This window comes from Bombus affinis, chromosome 2, assembly GCF_024516045.1.
Source record: "Bombus affinis isolate iyBomAffi1 chromosome 2, iyBomAffi1.2, whole genome shotgun sequence".
Lineage (NCBI taxonomy): Eukaryota > Metazoa > Arthropoda > Insecta > Hymenoptera > Apidae > Bombus > Bombus affinis.
The window spans coordinates 11278607-11295287 of record NC_066345.1 but is presented as its reverse complement, the minus strand read 5'-3'; the positions used below and the strand labels follow the sequence as shown (position 1 = coordinate 11295287).

At 39.8% G+C, this 16681-nt stretch overlaps 1 protein-coding gene across 2 annotated transcripts in view; it reads right to left on the bottom strand.

Moving 5' to 3' along the window:
- Window positions 1-16681, bottom strand: part of LOC126928917 (bifunctional heparan sulfate N-deacetylase/N-sulfotransferase) — a 371054-nt gene that overhangs the window by 250743 nt on the left and 103630 nt on the right. For both annotated transcript variants that reach the window (XM_050744798.1, XM_050744799.1), the window contains exon 3: window positions 7289-7440. The gene's annotated coding sequence lies outside the window, so the exon portion shown is untranslated. The remainder of the gene's footprint in view (window positions 1-7288; window positions 7441-16681) is intronic.

Below are 16681 nucleotides of genomic sequence, written 5' to 3'. Positions count from 1 at the left end.
GTTGATTCTAGAGTAATTCAAAAGTTTATACTTTTTAGGAATCGACGGAATACGATCTGTAAGGATTGGATAAAGATCCACGGATCGTAATTACGAAGAAGTTTATATGAATTCGAAGAATACCTTCTAGGCAAAGTTAACAGAAGAGTAGACACTTGACGCAGGAGAATGGTTGGGCGTCGCGAAGAGCGCAAGAAGAGAAACAAGGAAGTATATTTCCAGATTCATTTCATGACGGGGCGGAATTTAACGAACGAAACTTCGTCCCGGGTCGCAATTCACTGGAACGCGTCGTTGAACATCGTTTAACTTAGAATTCGCGATTTGGTCGGAAAGTTAAGAGAGAATCGTCGGTAATATTTGGCTGGAAAATCGACAGCTGTACAAATTGCGAGCAATGAAAGGAATATTCGCGTTTGATCTCGGTCCACTCGTCGTTCGTTGGTAAATCTGGATTCGAAATCGGCCGGAATAAATTTCCCACCGAACCAAACACATAAATTATACATAAAACCAACGATAAACACTGTCGAAGGGAACTTTGAATTTTCAAGTATTGTCGTCCTACTTTCGCGGAGGGAATCGAACGGATAAAAATCGTGCAAATAGAACGCCTTGACTAAACCAGAAAGATTGCCGACGATTTATCTAACGTAGAAAAAAGAAAGGAAAGCATAAAAACTTGGAAATACAAAGAGATAAGTGCTTCGCTATAGAGAGTCTCAAGGGGAGCGTCCATTTTTTATCAGGATTAAATTTTCAACGAACCCATAGTAATGGCCCCTAAAAGTCTTCGTCTCTTTCACATGCAACATATAACGCAACATACAATCCATAAAGCGCGACGATTTAAATTTCAATGCTTGCATGTTTTACGAGTTTCGTAGACATCCTCTTCCTCTTCCACAAAGATTTCCATGAAAGATCCACTTTTATGTTTCATCCTCTTATTAGTAATTCAGCTTTCGATCCTTGTAATTGAATCCTTTTTGACTTGATGGTTCTTTTACCTTAAAAGGCTTAAAAGGCATCTATTACAGCAAATAATATTCTATCAAATAATCTATAGGAAATATTAAATTTTTATAAAAAATAGGATATGCTCTAAGGCTTTAGAACGTAAGAGTATATCCTTCATGAAACGGAACCTGTACATTAGAACCTATAGACAAAAGTCTTAGAACAATCATTATATTTTATCAACACGATGTACGTCAAATATCGTACATAGCGATCTACACAAACTGAAACCTTAAACTTTCGTTAAAAATAGTCCTCAAGATGTTTGAGGGTGCACATGTAGTTGAAAGCCACGAACAGGGCAAAACGTAAAGAGACAATGTACAAACACGAAACTCGCTCGAAAATTTCAAGCTCCGCCCTATGAAGCTTCGTTGAGACGCGGGTTACGCCGGCATGCGCTTCAATCAGCCCGAATTTTCGGCTAATACATCCTCGGAGACTCACCTTTGACCCGCTTCCATCTACTAGACCAAGCTAATTTCGTGCAAGTTCGCACGCCGTGGCAACAACTTTGTATTTCCGGCCGGATCCTGGCAGCACGCGTCTTTCTAGAGTTTCACCGCTCGATCCTTAACGAGACAGACGAGCGCGAGATGCTTAACGGATAGGAGAATGTGTTTTGATGTTTCGTGCAAGTTCTCCGGATGGTAATTGGATGGATAGAACTGATACGGGCACGAGGAATTCTACCGAGGATCTACGTTTTGTTATTTAGTTTCTTAAATTATTATCCTCGCAACTGCTACTGCCGTACTTCTTCGATTAGTTCTTCCGGTCTAATTTGTACTTCTTGTTAAATTATGTTGCCCTGTTGAACTAATCTTTCACCTTGCTGAAGATCGGAATTTGGATTTAGAGGGTTGACGAGAAGTATAGGGATATTCGTTATTTAATAAACTTTGAGCATTCAGACGAATTCAATTGAAAGTTGTCTACTCTGTACTCTTTAATAATTCATTCTTTGATATTCCATTGATATTTCAATCGCATCGCGTTTTAATCTTTACAAAGAATTAAATTAATTAAATTAAGTTATAGGAATTAAAAATATTAAAATCAATTAAAAATATCAACTCTGTTAAGATGTCTGTATTCTATTGTCACGCTTTTCAAGATATCATTTTTCCATTATTTGAAGGACACTTACGATAGTAGCTCTATCGTATAATAGGCTTAAAAATGAAAAAAAAGTTAACTGATATTTATAACTCTTTTCACTTTATTCTACGTGAGATTTACATTCCTCCCCACTGAAATGAATCCTTTTCCATTTTTTCACATTTGCATCGTTTACCATTTCATCCATAACCTCAACAATCCTGTGACGAATATTCACAGAGAGAGAGGAAAAAAAAAAGATAAACTGCAGACACCTCGTGCACCGAAATATCACGAAATTCGGAAGCAAATTCCGGTTCACGATACGCTTCCTTTTAACGGTCACGAAATCGAGCAATCTCGAGGCAACGGCCGAGAGTTTTGCGCCGCCCTTTTACCCGTAGAATATTTGCAGAACTTCATACGCTGGCGATCTCGTTGGCGATTTTTTTTTCTGCTGCCAGTCGATCAGTTCGTTTGTCCACCATCGTAAATATTGAATATCCATTACGAAATATTGCGGGGTATCGAATATTCGAGACGCGGGATCGATACGCCTCGATAGGCGCTGCCAACCGAGCCGTTTCAGGGGAAAATTGCTTCGCCAGGTCTGGTCGGCATCTTCGATAATTAATATGGCTGTGAAGGCTCGTACCTGACGCGGAAATAATGGAGAGACTCGCAAGCCGTATCGTTGACCGGATATTTTCGGTATTTGGCTGTAATATTCGTCGATGTTCAGTTGGTGACTTTCTACCCTTTTTCTATGACGTTCCATTCGAAACGATTAGGTTCCTAGGAATAGGAAAATATTTATGAGATACGGCTACCTCACGAAGATATTTGACTCTGGAAAATTTGTACACGGACCGTAGAAAAATTAAACTTACCATGGAATATTTTTATAAATCATGGAAAACTTTCTGAGATTTCTTTAGCATTGTAACGAGACACGACTGATTATATTCATAAAATTGGAAAGTAATCGGAAAATCAATACGAAAGTTACTACAATAAATATTTTTACTGAAGACACACCAGAATTTAGACATTATTAATATAAGTATGTGCAAGTATTTAGTAAAGGTTTAGTATAAAACGAGTAGCCGTTTTAAACACATAATCGTTAAAGATGGTTCCACTGAATATTGAGATTTATTAATGTGATGAATAATTGACAGCTTAGATACTTTTGTGATCTTTGCAAAATATATACGTTCTTATACTAGTCGGTATAGAATAGCCTTCATAAAGAAATTATTCTTCATTAAGAAATTATTTTCTTGAGGTTCGTGTCACTGACGTTTTAGGAAAGACGTGATAGGAGGAGTTGAAATTTCCTACACGTAAATCCCAAAATCATCAAGGGACTATAAAAGTGCAATCCCAGAAGCTTCCAGCGTTTCATTAAATTAGAGGCATACGATCTGATCCTGGAAACATTTTTTCTATCTCCTGTCCCTGGAATCTCATTTGCTTGATGGCACAGAAGAAAATGACTACGTCTCATATAATTCACACCGAAATGCTCGCTGCTTGGAACGTCTCCAAACGCATCGCTGGAAAAACATATAAAAAACGGTTTACTCTCTGCATTCTTTCAAAAGAGGAAGAGCACGTAATACAATCATAGAACTACGATTCACCAAACTCTCTACTGGCTTGCGAAAGTACCATAGATAAATTTTATGTGCGTATTATGCGTGTTAATATAATTTATGGTTTCCTTTAGCTCGAATATTTCTCCTCATACGGCAAACTGAATATCATAGCGGTGTATCTATATAAAATAAATATTTTAATCGAATGAATTGCTTGGAGCTTTTAGCATTGTACTTCTTTAGTCCCTTGATGGCTTTATATTTGTATATAAATCAAGGCTCAATTTTTAAAAGTGTCATCTTTTTAGTTTCACGATCGACTATATTGTAACATTATTCTCTGTCGCAATTTCATGATTTGAAATAGAATGCTAAATTTCTTCACCCTTTGTACAATTATATTCCCATACGATCTTTAATAGTCTATCTTAACACCATCGCCCAAATTGTTAACATCCACACTACCATATAGACAGTATGCGATACGCATCATCCAGCAACACCAAAGTGATTTGCTGGAACTGTAGTCAGAAAACAGTACCGGAAGCGCTCTTTATCGGAGCGGGCTGTTTCAACGGACTAGTTAGCCGCAGCTTCGCCCGCTTAATTTGTCATCGCAGTCGAATTCGTCTGGTCCAACTTCTACATCGTTGATCCCAGCAGCATTGGCCACACATGAGCACATGTATACATACGTACCAGTCTAATCAATATATATATATGTATTACTATACTATACTGTATATACTATACCATGTATATAGCGCACTCTCGTTGCTAGAAGGCGGCCCGTAAAGGGTACAATGCGTTTGAAGCTTGGTACGAGGGCCGACCAGTCGAACAACCAGAGAAGCGAATGAAGCGAATGAATCGAGCCCCCAACGGTGGGGGATGATGGCCGATGGTGGTGGAACGTTCCGCTGCGCAACAATGCTTTGCGGCAACAATGCGCAAACAAATGATTCCGCTGTACCGACCGTAATTACTAGAGGCACACGGTCCTTTTTCCCTCCTCCCCCAATCTCCTGATGCTATCCTTCCGTGTGTACCCTTCGTTCCTCTCTTTCCTGTTGCTTGTTCATCTTTCCATCCGCGTTTACACTGGCCCACTGCCTCCCGACCATCCCCTCACTCCGCTGCACTACCCCTTTCTCATTGCTCTGATTGCTAAATCAACGCACTTCCGCAACGACGATTGATCCACCCTCTCCAACCCTCTCTGCGTCCATCCACCTCTACCGAGTGGTACACCAGTGCACCGACCAACCTTCTCGTTCTCTCTCCAACATCGTCGCTCGATGGTGATCGCAACGAGGGCAGAAAAGAGCCGTGCGCCAATCGAGCACGGTCTTTTTGCAGGATTTTCTTTGTGCCTCGTAATGGAGAGACCGTGCAAACGACGCTCGATGCTCCGAGACTTGGCCCGCGGGATTGTTGCCTGTTGGCTCTCGTTCGAACACCGCTAATTCATCAACGGCTACGGTCAATGGTTTTTCTGACGACGACTCAACGATGTGGATTTTAGGGGTTCCGGCGTTATTTTCGGAAAGGATTCAAAGATTCTTAGGGATTATGCAGATCGAAGGGATTGGAGGTGTATTACTGTAGCTCGCAAAAGAATTCGAACACTTGCATAAACTTTTTCTGTATACATGCATGTACACGTATATGCTATGTTTATAATCTTTTAGGAATACATATTATGCGTGTAATACGAAATATTAAAAAATTATATTATGGCTATAATGTGTCTTAATTATCGTGACTGTATCGATAAGGTAAATGAATGTGAAAATGCACGCAGACGGTCGATTTTTAATCATTGAACAGCCAATAGTAAACCTGACACGAAAGACGCTCTACTCCTTCTCTTTCGTCCTCCTTTTCTTATTAGAAACAAGTTAGGAAGAATAATCGAAGCTTTATAGGACTACCGATACTAAATTATAAAATGTGTGTCAAAAAAGTCAAGATGAAAAAGAAGAGTACAACGAAAGAATAAGGACAAGCCTTTATCTGAATATTTTATGGAAAGTTATTCAAATCTTCGAAAGAGCAAAACACAGACGCATCGTAAATCTATAAAATTCTTATGAAAAATACAAACACACCATTCTAGCAATTCTGTTGTTAAATTCTTAATCGTGTCGGGTTTCTCGTCGCAGTTTTCCACCCCATAAAATTGAAATTCCTGTAAACTGAATGTCCCAATGGCAAAACGCAACGGGTGACCACAATTGTATCATAGGAATAGCAAGGATTCCCCAAGACGATTCACTTTGCAGGAACGTTTATTCGGAAACGAAAATTCCCAGCACCGCAATACCAATTAAACAGTGCAAACAGGTTTGAATTTACTGTTCCGGGGATTAGGAAAAAGCACAGAGTGCGGAAGGTCAACAAAGAGCTTTGCTGGACAAATTGCAGCATGAACGTCAATCTGCCAAGTGCCGATAATCGTTCAGGTCGAACATAACTTTCGCAATCCAGTTTGTGGATAAAATATACGCGATCTGGACGCGAGATCGCTTGAATTCTGCTTCTTGATTCGAACCAAGCGGTAGAAACTCAAAGAGCCGAGGGTAGGAGCTCGCCAGAGACGATATAACTGGTAAGAGATGACTTAATAACAGCGCGACCATCGTACACACACGTGCCCACTTGAATTCAAGCTGCAAGATGCTAGCGATGGATTCGACACGAGTTCGAACAGATTTGGACTTCGAGTTGAAAGCTTTTTGGTAAATTTGATAATCATTCTTTGATCAGAAGCTTCTATGATCACGTTCAATTAACGGCTAATGGAAGCAAATCAATGTGGGAAACTTTTCTGTAATTTTCTAGTAATACGTAAATTAAAATGTAATCTCTTAAAAGGAAAGTGAGCTTATTGGAATCTGTGTGGTAATTTTCACTCTAATTTTAAGACGATGCTGCAAACTATCTTCTTATTTAATGGTAGAACGATCGAGGAACTTTTTACAACATCGTGGTAATATGTAAATTAAAATGTTGTATATGTAAATGTAGGAAGGAAGTGTGCTCATTGGAAAGCTTCATTTAATTAACGTAATTAATCTTTTTTAATGGCAAAACTATCTCACGCGTCGACTATTTTACATAATCCTGGTAAAAAGTCTAAGAAACGTGAAATGTTCGCTTTACCGAAGGAACTTTCTAAAAAAGATCTGCAAACATCCAACAGAAACGAACGCTAAAATAAAAACGCAACGTCCCGAAATCCTCCCGTAAAGTGCACAAACGAAAGTCGACCATTTCGAAAAGGAATAACAAACTGACCCTCTAACTCTGAATAAACGCAGTTCGTTGAAACCTTCGAGCACTTAAACTACCCTGAAGCTGGTGGACCGCCATCCCATCGGAACTCGGGTTCATGCTGGCGCGAGAAGAGTGGTCGCAGACTCGAGAAGCTAAAGGCGTCGAGGAACGGAAGGCTACGCAGACGCCTGACACTGGGGCAATATTGAAGCAATAATCTTGGCTTCCTTCCTCTTTCTCCCCGCGTTACAATGTATACCTTTGCTACATGGAGATATTAAACTTACCTGCTGCCTGTGTGACCGCCTCTTTCTGGGTTTGTGTTCGTGTGCGTGATACCGGTGCAGCTATCGTCGATCTTTATCCCCTGTTCCTCGGCCGCGCTGTTAAATAGCCCCCGGGGGAGTATATCGGCCGCGTCCGACGTCGGCTGCCGCACCTGCAATCGATGAATAATAAAATCATACTTTGCGACTGTACTGCAAACTCAGTTCTTCTGTTCTCTTTATTTACTTTTATTCCGCTTAATAGATAGATACAAGATAATTATTTCTACTAATTCTTGGATCTGTTTCTACGGGACGATCGATCGCGTTACAGAGAATGCAGACGTTGAGCGATCCACGTTGTCTCAGCTAACAATGAATCGTTAAAATAAGAAGAATGAAATTTTTATATTTCTCACTTTACAATTATTTTATTAATTTAATGAAATTTTCATTATCCACGCGTATTCAAACTCTTACCTCTAACCCATGGTTCCGTGATTTCCAATCTCTAAAAAATATAGTTTGACAATTTTTCCAATCAGAAACAATCGGCAAAGTTTGCTTTTTCTGGAGGTTTGCGAAAAGGGGATTGGATCGTGGCACAAATTGAAAACCGCAAGAGTTTCGCAGGCAGGATTTAAGGGTGGTCGTTTGTTTGTAATTTTAAATTAGCAATTGAATTTTTAGGAGCAGGGTGAGACGGGATATACAATGGTGGGGAAAGTAGGATAGAAGCGTGACGAGGAATATTTTTAGAGCTGACGTTTTGGCTCGAGGTACTTGACAGCTGATAGGGCAAGGGTGTTGGGACTTTGATGTTCGAGATGCTTCTGAAGAATGCTTGGAAATGATGGTAATGAAAGCTGTAATTAACGATGCGTGATGAAACTACGTTTCGAGTATTCAGCGTGTGAAAACAGTTTTAACGTTTAATTGACTCGCTGCTATGAAAATATGGTTCTCCTTGAAATTGCACATCTCTCTTGAAATGATTGCAGTTTAGTAATAGTGATTTTAACATACCGTTTACTTTTTTGTACCGTCATCATCATGATACTATAACATTTATTTATATTTAAAAAACCGAAATATGCTTTTTGTGGAAACTTTTTACGAATCCTTGAGTACAGATCAAATATTTACAATAATATCATGGCTCATTTTATGTCGTCTTTTTAAAAGACAGAGTTTACTTATGGTAAATGCCATGTATTATGGATATCAAGGCACTAGACAGGGGAGAAATTCCAAGAACGGACTTGAAATCGTAGAAAACAGGACGTGGAAAACAGAATATCATGCGAATAACGCGGAGAGAGGATACGGACACTTAAAAGGAGCACTTTGCACCTAAGTGTACTATATCAAAGCAGAAGGTACAATAGAATATGAACAAGGGAAGAGGTTGCAAGGCAGAATTGATAAAGAATCACAGAGAAAGTTCAAGTCTTCTTTAGAATGCTAGAATGCGAGAAATGAGAAACATTTATAGTATATGATACAAATATAGTGAAATTCCCACATAGAGGAACATCGGTAGATAAAATACAATGCGTTGACTTCAAAACTATATTCGTTTTAATTTTTTGCAATTAAATTATAAACCTCGTTTTATCCAAATCTTTAAACCTAATTTAAATCTCATCTATCACTCGCGATAATTTAATATGTTGCGATAAACATAAAAAATATATAACGTGAAGAGAAGAAGTAAATCTTTAATTTAATTCCGTATAATACATAGCTGGCCATAAGTACAACAACATTTGTGTCTGGATAAAATGTGAAATTAGCTATAAATTCATTGGTTTATATTTTCATAAATCTATCGCTTCGTCCATATCATACGTATCTTATGATGTAAAATATAATTTCTCAGACTATTTCTCAAATTAGAGACTCTCTTACCAATGACATGAAACCAGGGCAAATAATTTAGTAAATTCTACGCCGACTGTAAAAGGAACCTTCCAGTCCCTAACATCCACGTGGAAACGTCCTTCGCTTTCAAGATGGAGGTGACAAAAGGATGAAAATTGTCGCCAGAGTAAATCGTGCACATAATAAAGAGGGCGGCTGGCGAGACAGCGAAACGCCATTTCGTCTACGTCGTAGTGGCGGATTTCTCTCATTCAAAATTTACTCGACGGAATAAATGATTTTCATAGAGGATAGCCGGTGGTAAAATTTCTACGAGGGTAAGATAGCTCATTTTCTGGATCATTCATTCTAGATCGTTTTCTCGTCGGACCAGAAAAGTATTTTCGTTCTTGTATGAGACATTAAAGGCGTCTCGCAATATATAAATTTTATTATTCTGTGCAAAGTTCATGATTGAATTTTAAGATGTTAAAACGTAGATGACTCGAGCGTTCCTCGCTACATCGATGTTTCCAAATCTACATGCAAAATCAGTCGCATTTGGCCATGATACGAAAGGCAAAGCCTCTTGACTTGTAAAAAACTAAGCGACCTCTCTGTGAGTTGCACAAGTTGTAATATACAAGAAAATAGAATAGAAGAGGAGGAGAAGGAGGCAAAGGAACGTCGCAACGATTTTCGACAAGTTATTCGAGAGGAGAACGACCAGCAGCAATGACCTAAAATTGCGTGCCATTGGTACGAGAGTTTTTCATACGAAAATAAATTCTCTTCTGTTATTCGTATGCATGAATGTGCACGCGGTTTCGAGCCAGGACTATCAACTTAATTCAGCCTTAAATTCTCGGCCCACTTGGCTTTAGCTTGTATATAAGAGAACCGCGTGCCAACTGCCGGGAAACTCTATCGTCTACTCGGTCGTGACAATGTGCATGGAAATGTGGACAAGCTCGATGCTGCCTAATCGCCGACTAGCTTCAGCCGCCTCGGGATTTCCTTTATATTTCGAGTCCTCGCGACGATCTGCCTGGATTGCTCTAACTGGTACACGAAACTACGACACCGAAATAGCTGCAGTATGCCTCCTTCCTCTAATTTTCGCGTTTAAATGCGGTTTGGGTGAATTTTGAATGACGAAGTTTCAGGAATATATTAGTTTAATCAGTTTAGAATTATGTTAATTTGTAATGTTCACTATTTCATTATTTCCGTTCCTCTTTTAGATAGAATCAGTATAATGGTTTTAAATGTGAGGCGGTTTAAGTTGAGATAAACACCAACGGGAAATATTATACTTAATCAAATATTTTTTAATTGTCTGTCAAACTTGCCTGATAAATGATGTATTCCAATTAATGCTGTGTTCATTATTTGGTCAATTAAAGAAGTTTAACGTTAAGCGAATAATTGTGAGAATAATAGATTGAGAAGCAGGTTGTTTGAGCAAATAATCAGTTTACCTGTTAATTGAAAATTTGTTCGTGAAATAACATGTAATAAAACTAGCGAACGTTAATCGAAACGAGCGTAGATAGTAACAGGTGTAGCGAGCGTATAACAGTATTAGTAAGAAACAAACACACTGCATATTCGTAAATTCTATCAAAAGCAAATAAACATACTAGCATATAACGAATCATTTGTTTCGTGGAATAACAGATAAATCATTTAATTTGAAATAAAGCGACTTAGTTTTTATGTAAACTCCAGCATGAAACATTTATACTATTTCAAGAATTGATTATTTCTCAAATAAGATTAAAAAGTAATTTTACAACAATATTATTCGAAAATTTCTTAAAAAGCAATTCTGTTCTAAATTACGATCTTGTAAACGTTTCAATCTTCCTCCCATTTCTTTTATTCCTTAAAACACAATTCTGTTCCAAATTACAATGTCTTAAACGTTTCAATCTGAGACCAGGTCGATTATAGCCCAACATCCTCTCGTACATCTGCAAGCTTCTCCCAGACACCATCATCGTGGACATTCGACGACGTCGTTGCGGTAATCGATGTACTCTTGACGTTTCCGAGCGTCTTCGACGCTCCATTATCGTGTCACGTTCGTCGTCTATTCGATTGCTTGTAGGAAATTCCAACGACCCAGAATCCGGCACAGGTCGCGTGACCTACATGCTCGCAGAAAGGATTCCTAGGAATGTGTGAGTGATCACCAAACCTCCTTTGATCTCTCTCTCTCTCTCTTTCTCTCTCCGTATCTGCCTCTGTCTCTGTGTCTTTCCTTCGTTTCCTGCGTCGCCAGGGTGGGTACGAATATATATTGGAGACGACTACCCTGATTTCCACTGGGTTGGAAATCTCCTCTTAGTCCACTATGTCATCGAGATTACCCTATCCACTTTCACGCCGCCACCCCGACGGAATGTCGATTTTCATTTAGACATTCCTTATTTTCAACAGCGGGAAATTTAATTCCGTTTACGTGTCGCGAATATCGATATACCGCGGGGAACGAGCGCGTGGACGCGTTTTCGCCCACGGGAACGCGCTCGTCCCCGTTTCTCCTCCATCCTCTCTTTATTCTGTCGCATGAAACGTCTCGTAAAAAAAGGTGGACGACCTTCTTTCTTCGTTTTTCTTTTTCTTTTTTTCGTGGCAGCCGGTGGATAATCTGAGCGTAGCGTGAACGAGATTTGTATTCTATAGAAGCTTGCGGGAGTTTTGGATTACTTGGGAGTTCGTGGTTTTCATTGACCATTTTGGTAGCAGAAACAATGAGTTTGTGGCTTTTTAAGAAATTGAAAAGAATTTTCTTCGTTCGTTTGGTTCCATCTGTTATAACGTAAGAAGGGGAAGGATGCTTTGAACGAAGAAGAATAATGTTTACGTCTGAAGATTGCAGGAGAAAACTATGATAAGTATATTTCTGTTGGTTCTCTGATTTTACTACGAAATCATAATTGAAAGGACGAATTTTAATATAATTGAAAATGAAAACAACCTGTCGGGTCCAAAGATGTAGGTCTTTTAAAAAGAGCTTCATTGCTTGTATTTAAAAATTATTATGTGCTTTGAATACTATTTATACCGTATGTTAATTTCTCAGCAAATATATGTTTCCCATAAATATTTCATAATTTCTATGTAAAATCTAGATTTGTTTCAAATTCGACCAATGTAATTATAACAGTCGTGTCTCATTACAGTGCCAATGAAACTTCAAAATGCTTTATATAACCAACACATTATGGTTATAAAACTTCTGAAATATTTTCGCGAGCCAGTGTATATTTCGTTCTGTCAATCCTTCAAATCTTTTCAATGCAATCACGCGCCAACCATTTCCATAAATAAATAATAAAACATAAAAATCTTTAAAAATATAGGAGAACTCGAACGCGGATGGAAACCCAAGAGACGTGACAGGGTTAAACCCAGCATCGGTACATTACTAACGTACCACGTCCCTCCGACACTGTTGGTAAATGTAATTTTTAATAAACTTCTCGACACCTCGTCGTCTGAGAAATATCACGATGGCACATAACACCTCGGCAGGTCTGCGAGCTATCGGTAGCCATTATCGTTAACACGGCCGCGTGTTCCGTCGACAGCGATTCGATTACTCGTGGGAAATTCCGTCGACCCAGAAATCGTATCGACAAGCTTCGCGTGACCTCGATGCAGACTCGCGAACATGGATGAACACGAAGGGCGACGAAGACGAAGAAGGTGGAAGGCAACGAGGCACCAGAAATTCGCGAACCGATCGAAACGAAAGAAATACATGGAACTGGTTACTGTGATTTCCCACGTGTCACCCAGGCCTCGGCTGTTTCCTCTCGCCACGTCAGCCGGAATTACGAATTCGATTTCAGCCCATCTTCGCTTCGTCGTGTATCGGCGACGGGTGCATCGCCACGGAACCAGAAGCGACGACGAATCGAAGAGGCGTCCAGAGACGTCCTTGGAATTCCTCTTGGAATTTTCTTTTACAACCATTGACGTGCGCTTGAGGTCGATGTTGTGTACCTTCTAACTATTTCGCAGACTATGCCAGCTTTCGAAGGTTGATAGTTGGATCTCGTTATTTGGATTTCGCTTGGCAATTCGGATGTTTGACGAGGTAAAGGAAACGTGGGTTTTATTATTCGGAGGCTCTAGGATTTTGGTGCATTCGTTAGTTTTTAGAGTAGAAGACTTTTTTGCAGTGAAAATTCACTTCTTTAGGACAATTATCAAATTTAAATATCGTGTAGTATATTTAAATAAATAGTTACGTATTAAACACTTAACTCTAAATATTTTATTTAAAAAATGAAGCATCCACCTACCATTTTAAAGCAAAGCTCTAAGAGGATGTGATATTAGCGCTCTAACTTATAAATTTCACTCGCGAATCCTGTAAAATTACATCGTTGCACTAACAATAATTTTTACGAAGACTCAGAGAAGCAGCACGACCATGCTTCACAGTAATCTGGTCGCGTATAATCACGAGGAAGATGGGAAGGGGAGAGAGAAGCGCGAGAGGGTCGAGGTGATGAATCGAGAGAGACCGGGGTGGCAAGGAGCGTGGAGCAACTACAACATAATTCAAAATCTCATTAGACCGCCGCCATGAAGTACAATTTTTTGCCCATTACACTGGATACGGAGCACGTAAGAAGGACGTCGCTGAAAAAGGCTCGCTTCCGCCCCTTCGCGATGCGTCCTTCCCGTACGAGGTAAATCAGTTCTGCTGTATCGAGATACCTTCTTTCGGTTGTTCAATTCATGCATTCGACCTTCGTTTCGCAAAATTATCAGGTCATCTTCGTAATGAACGAGGAATAAAGCTTCGTGAAAGGACAAGAAACGAACTGCCGGCGTGAAAATGGTATTTTGTGGGTCAGCGGATATTTTTTGCTTGCTCACTTGGTTTAGGTTTTTACGAGAATGTAATGAAAGCAGGAAGCAGATGGACGTTTTCTTAGACCACTTTCATAATCGAAGGGATACGTTTTAACGTAGTTTAAAGGATATTATATATCGTGCTCTTGTTGTAATAAAGGGACAACATTTCTTGTTAAGTGCATCATTCAGGCTACGGTGAATTATGTATGTCCGAGCTTTTACAAAATAATTCACCCTCTACGTATTTGGAATTTAAATTGAATACATTACATCAAATTTTAGTAATTTTATTAAACTGTATTACTCTAATTTCTCAAACAAAAATTAACGATATATATGAGTAATATTGGCAAAAATTGTGCAATAGATACGAAAATCATTATACAATCATCTTTCTGAAAGAATAACTGAATATATATATATATAGGAACAAGTAATCTACAGTAAAGAGAATAGCGTGATACAGCGTTAATCCGACCACCCGTGGCACTCAATTTTCTCATTTTTCCCTTTTTTATATCCCTATTTATTTCCCTCAACGTACAGTCCCTAGCTCGAGTAATCCACAGTAAGTAGAATAGTGTGATACTAATCAGGCCACCGAAACTCAATTTTCTTTTTTTGTCCACTTATTTCGTTTAACAACAGCCCGTAGCTCGAGCGATCCACTGCAAGTAGAACGGCGCGATACTAGTCAGACCATCCGAAACACACAATTTCTCCATTCTTTCCTAGCTACTTACATCGACAACCCTTAGCTCCATTCGTTATTACAAAAATTCCATGATCATTCTCGCTTATTAATTCGCCGTTGGTGTCAGCCAAGGAAATTAACTTCAGGGGCGAAGTGGTACGGGTGCATCGATCAAACAGGCGCGCCGCTTCGAAAACATCGCCGAACCTTTTCCGAACGCGCCGCTCCGATAGAGATTCCGCTAATTAATTTAACTTTCACAGTTTTCCGGCCGCGAGGATGGTAAGGGGGCGGGGCGAGTCTACAAGCCAGCCAACGGAACTTCCAGCGTCGATTTACGACGCGGCGTGTTCACGCCGCCCGACACGGGGGTGGCTCGACCGCCGCCAACTTGCACCGTTTCTTCTTGCCCTCACTCACACCCTCCCGACCTCGTTCGACCCTTTTGGCGGCGTAGAGGAGACGGTGCGAGAGTTTGGACAACTTTTGGCCGCATTGTTGTGGCGATCACGACGTACGACTTGGCAGAGCATCCCCCTTTGAATGGGACGCGTTCGAGAACCGACGAAGAAAGCGATGAGCCGTGCGTAGGGGTGGCCGGCGCCGATACACAATATGCGTGCAAGCAACGCTGCATCCCTTCCTGTCGAGGAATTGCCCGGTAACTTTCCAGCTACCCTCTCCGTGGGATGAAAACAATAGCCAGGAGAAAGCAGGGGAAGATAGTTGAAAGACGATCTCGGTGGAAGGTTGTACGATACAGTACACGGTGATTTACAGTACTCGGTGTTTGTTCTGTGTGCGAGATGGTTGTAAAGGTAGTCCAACGGCTGGTGTATCGAGGATGCTCGAATTTGTAGAGATTATTAGAAAGTTTGTTATTTAGGAGCTGCTGCGCGGTTCTTTGTCGTCGAGTAATGGCCTGTTTCGATTCGTCGATTTTTAACTCCTTGTCTTGTAGCATCGTGGGAAAGTTTTGCCAACTACGCGTGAACAATATGAGTAGCATAGTAGAGGCTGAAATTAATGGAATTTATTTTGTATATTCAACGTATCGTAGTTAAATAACTTTAGCTTAGCTTGCAAAAGGTATTATATGCAACGCGCAATCGTAAATTAACTCTCGAACGTGTTACAATATTACATGCTAACGTGGTGGAGATTACATAAACAATTTTATTTCTTAAGTGTAAGAAATGTTTTCATTTAAGTCTTCGTTTCATCCTCATTCTCGTGACAAGAATGATCTAAATTTCACTGGACGAGGGTTAAATCGCGAGGAAAATTAAGGTATTAATTAAGGTACGGACTTTTCAAATTAATTATCCAGACGAAACTTCACCCTAGAATTTCAATATTCTTCTACACGTTTCTAATCTAAAGAACAGTAAATTCTTCTAGAATTTGCTGACTAAATATTTATCACCATTTTGCATTAAATAATTTTCCTAACCAAGCGAAATCGAATGGAAGAAATCAGTGGCATTCGAACCCACGAAGATGAAACTCGAGGGCGATCGTGCGGTAAGAGGACCGATTAAATTAGACGAAATGGCCATTAAAAAGGTGGCCAGTAATCCAATAATAAATTTGACCGGTAACTAGCCTCGTTTAGTAAGAGAAAAGGGGGGGGGGAGAGAGAGAGAGAGAGAGAAGGAGATAAAAGAAAAATAAGAAGAAGGAAATTAACGCGAAACGTATGAGCGTTCTTCTCGCCGGAAACGTCTTTAACGCGCATTACTTCCCGTAAGTTACAGCGCGATAAATTTCGTCACGGGAAAGGAAAAAAAAATTTTCCGAGCATCTCGGAAGAATTACCAGCGTCCTAAATCATGACGCCGAAGCGAGCAGGAAGGAGCTTTACGAGCGGAACCAGGAATCGCGATCGTCATTCAACGCGATTGCCAAAGAGCAATACAGTTTCTTCGGGTCACAATTTTTTTATGAAACTCTGGATTTACTTCGCTGAAATTGCT